General features: G+C 43.8%; 1 protein-coding gene across 1 annotated transcript in view; it reads left to right on the forward strand.

The window, feature by feature from the left end:
- The first annotated feature begins 1,494 nt into the window (after positions 1–1,494).
- The window catches only part of sncaip (synuclein, alpha interacting protein), a 14,449-nt gene continuing 11,256 nt past the window's right edge, over positions 1,495–4,687 (forward strand). The window contains exon 1 of the mRNA XM_020595255.1: positions 1,495–1,637. The gene's annotated coding sequence lies outside the window, so the exon portion shown is untranslated. The remainder of the gene's footprint in view (positions 1,638–4,687) is intronic.

Here is a 4,687-nt window from a genome sequence, read left to right on the forward strand (position 1 = left end):
ATGTGAGAGGTTGTTTGATCCTGGAGGATGGATCCTGACATTGACTGTGCACATTGCGAAAGATTTTAGATGTTATTACAACCAACTAGCTAATTCATTTTGTTGATTTTGTCTCATCACTCATCGTGGGTATTTATTTTTTCATTCCCAACTTTTCACTCACTTTTGTTGTTTTCCTGTGTATTAATCTGATCAATCAATCTACATATCAGGTAAATGCAGCTGAGGAGAAGTAGCCTATGAAGTTGCAGAAAATAGAAATATTAAAGTAAAATTGCACTTAAGTACATCACTTAGAGCTACTGTATGTAACTTTTTTTCAAACATTTTTGTTGTAGAAATCTGCTCCAACACTTGTCCTAATGTGGAGAGAAGCTGCGGATGCCTCCTGTGACCCAGACTCACTGAACTGGCAGCACTGCAGAGATATTAGCTTTTAAAAGGTGTTGACCTCCCTAATAAATCAAAGGTTTTCACTTATTTCTGTGTGATTAATTCGTTTTGTTGCCTTCCCATTTATTGTAATTTCATAACAACAAATATGTGGCAAGCTGGGCAGAGCGTGGTGGAGCAGGAAGAGGGAGTGTTGGGTGGAGCAGAGTGGGTTGATCTGAGGTTTCATGCTAGCACTACCTTAAGTTACATAGCCTCAAGTGGATGTACTCAGTTCCATTAAGAGATGTAAGAGTGGTGGTTGATTTTTCTATCATTTTCATTGTGGTGATAACACTCTGAGCTTAAAACAGTGTAAATAAAATAAAACGCTATGATCAGAATTCTATCCTTGCTTTCATTTCACAGTGCACGCGTTATAAAAACTCTCTTCCCCGACGCAGTTTTATTGTAGGGTTTATTCTAAGGATAACGGCGCCACTGCCTGTTCAAAGATCCTCTATTGACAAGATGCCTCTCCAGGTAGAAAAACAGCAGTCTGATTCAGACACTGCTGCAGCTTTGGTTTCCACAGAACCCAGCAGTATGAAAGGTACTTCAAATTTTACCTATATAGTAGTAAACATTAGCTCCACCTCCACCAGCTGCAACATCAAAGTGATGAACACAATAATGTATCAATCATTATAATCCAGTAATATCATATACATTACTTTGAAATGTGCCATTCTGCAGAATGACTATTTTTAGTTTTGCTACTTTAAATATATTTTGATGCTAATACTTGTGTAGCCTACTTTTACTTGAGCAACATTTTGAATGCAGAAGTACTTTTACTTGGAGTATTTTTACACAGTTTTATGCCCATTTCTTCTTCTTCTACCAATGTTTATATTTAAACACCGTCTCATTTAGTCTCCTTGCTTTCCTGTTGCACATACGCTTAAGAATAAAGACGCGATACCATTTTGGCAACACAGACACATAAATGAAGCTTATGTGCATTGAAAGTAAAAAGTGTAGTTTTCGCTAATGAAAGTGGTTCACAGAGCTGTGTCTGGAGTGAGTCCTCCTGTCGGCTCGTCTCCTCTGTGCAGCCCATATGTCAAAGCCTTTGTGCTTTTCAAGACACCGAGGCGACAGAAGGAAAAAAACAGCTGGATCCAGGGGTTCAGCTAGCAGCTCGGCTACCTCCACCAGCTCCTCAAACAGCTGCTCCTCCTCGGCCGCCTGACTTCGACAAGGTACCGTATCTTAAAATCGCTCGGAGCCAAACAGAAACCGCTCCTTATTCGTTTTTACCTGAACTTCGTGTTTTGACCTAATTTTCCAACTGCCTGCCTGGCTAGCCCGCTAGCTTCCACGTTAGCTCTGGATGCGTATTAGCGAGCTAGCTGGGCTGATTAGCTTCCTGCTGCTACATGAGCAGGTATCAGCGGATTAAACGAGCTGTCAGCTGGAACGAGGAGAGGACAAACCTTCCACTGTCCTCAGCTGGAAAACACAAATAACCTGCATTCGTTAGCTGCTGCCAGTCTGGTGGCTACAGATCTAGTAACGTTTCATTCCTTTTTTATTAAGATATAGGAGAATAGTCTAAAACAGTCGCTGCTTTATCTTACCTTCATTAGTCAGTGGGTGTTTTTCTGTCAGTGCTTCCCCACTAAAGGTTGTGTAACCTCTCATTTTTCTCTTTAAACAAAAATTAAAGTAGATATTCAGTTAAATAACTGCCTTAGTGAAATACTCCTTCAGTTAAAACGGTCTCGAACTAACACGAACCTGTGAATAGCTTTAATTTCATGTGCCAGTTAAGAGCCAGGTGATATATTAATATTCTATCACTTGATTTATATGGCAGTTGTACACGCATATATATCAAATAACCAAACTAGAGCTGCAGTAGGTACATTTCAGTGCCTCAAACTGTGTTTTTGGGAAATTCAGAAAGTAGGCTAACTGGTTTCTTGTCCATTCAGGCAGTGGTCAGCAGTGGTTGGCTGCACCCATAAAGGTCGACACACCTGGGGTCAGGGGTCAACACATTTGAGCTTAAGGCACACCCCTGCTCCACGCTGTCCACTGCACAAATAAGACATCTGAAGTGAAAGTAATCGTTCATTGTGTCCCTAGTTGACAGTAGAGAGGACGAGGCTGGCACCTCAGTCTGGGTTCAGGAGTGGAAACGCTGATTTCTCCAACGCTAGCTGCTGCTGCTGCTCAAACCACACTCGCTGCTCTGATTCTGCTGTTCAATAAACAAAAGACAACGTGTAAGCCAGACAGACCTGGAGTCTGCTGTGATGTAGAGCTCAAGCAGCAGCCCCACCTGATCTCTGAGGGAAACGTGAACAAATATCTAATTTCACTATGCAGAGAGAGTCAGCACTCTTTCACACTGCTCTGAAAGCTGCCGTCCTTGTTTCCTGACTTTGTTTTTGGAGGTTTTGGCCTCGTCAGCCGTTCAAATAAACAGAGAGAGCCCAATTCCGCCTCCTTTTTTGATCCACTCTTATTTTTGAGGTGGGTTTTACGGTTGTTATCAAGCATGTGACTCGACTGCTTCTCAGAGCTGCAATCAGAGGGTTTTATTCTGAGCGGTTTAGTTGTGCGGTCACTCCCACACAGTCGGGGAACAGCTGCGCTCTCACATGAGGCTCAACAGGTCGCTGCTTTCTTCACATCCTGTGCCCATAAATGGAAGTTTGTTCACTTCAAAACATGAGGAAACCTGCAAAAAATTCTTTGATACACAGGTCTGGGTGGTCAGAAAAACACAAATACTTCCTAGTGACCACAATGTGTCGACATGTGATGCACACTGATGCTGTTTACAAAAGCCAGGCAGCCTTACAAATTTAGTTGTTACTGAAACAGTGTGCAACGGTGTAAGGATGGGGTGGCTGTGGCTCATGAGGTAGGGCAGTCGTCTCCTGACCAGCAAGTTGGTGGCTCGACTCCCGGTCTCCCTGCATGCCTAAGTGTCCCTGAGCAAGACACTGAACCCCGAATTGCTCCCGGTGGCTTGACTAGCGCCGGTGCATGGCAGCCTGTCGTCATTGTTGTGTGTGAATGGGTGAATGGTGTATGATCTTCTGTAAAGCGCTTTGGCCAGTGTAACACACTGTGAGAAAGCGCTGTATAAAATACAGTCCATTTACCAATACAATATAAAAAGGTTTAGTGGTTCGACTGGCGCCAGTGTGCGGCAGCCTCTCGTCATCGGTGTGTGAATGTGTGTGTGAATGGGTGAATGGTGTATAATCTCCTGTAAAGCACTTTGGCCAGTGTAACACACTGTGAGAAAGCGCTATATAAAATACAGTCCATTTACCAGTCCATTTGTACAGTAGTAATCTTTAGGCCTCACTGTTTAATCCTGGTGTCCCATTTCAGCTCATTGTAGCTGGTGGCTGTGGCTTGCGAGGTAGGGCAGTCGTCTTCTAACCAGCAAGTTGGTGGTTCGACTCCCGGTCTCCCCGCATGCCTAAGTGTCCCTGAGCAAGACACTGAACCCCAAATTGCTCCCGGTGGTTCGACTGGCGCCAGTGTGCGGCAGCCTCTCGTCATCGGTGTGTGAATGTGTGTGTGAATGGGTGAATGGTGTATAATCTCCTGTAAAGCACTTTGGCCAGTGTAACACACTGTGAGAAAGCGCTATATAAAATACAGTCCATTTACCAGTCCATTTGTACAGTAGTAATCTTTAGCCTGCAGTAAATGTAGCTGCTGTGCACATTTTCACTTGTCATCACTGTAATTTGTTCTCTCAGCTGAAATCAGATACCGTTCAGATAGCGTAGAAGGCACGGTTTCAGACGTTCCCACAGACGTGTTGCACCTGATCTGTAATGTGCAGAACCTCAGCAGACGTTTTGTCTCATGCTTGGCGTTGGGTGACAGTTTGTTCGTTGTCAGCACTTCTTGCACTCAGTCGGTTCAGGTTGTGTCTGTAAGTCTTTGTGCACGCTGAGAGTCACGCGGCTGATTGGTCCAGTGAGTACTGATTCTCCTGCCTTTCATCACAGCAGCTCGGTGGGTTGTGCAGTTGACAGCTTGAGCTTTAAATGTGTTTGAACCTCCAGTATTAATGAGCAAAAAAGGATTTGATTCTTTTCAGACAGTGCATTTTAAATCCAGCATTTGTTGGTTGGTGAGAGGGAAAATCCTCCTTAGATAAAAGCGACTGTTATGTTTCAGCAGCTTTTTCACTGTGCAGCAGTTTGTTGATCTCACTTGAGATGAAAACTCCTCTAACACAAGTTCTCAGCAGGACTGTTGTGTTTCCTGCTGC

The sequence above is a fragment of the Monopterus albus genome, unplaced genomic scaffold (genome assembly GCF_001952655.1).
Source record: "Monopterus albus unplaced genomic scaffold, M_albus_1.0 scaffold26.1, whole genome shotgun sequence".
Lineage (NCBI taxonomy): Eukaryota > Metazoa > Chordata > Actinopteri > Synbranchiformes > Synbranchidae > Monopterus > Monopterus albus.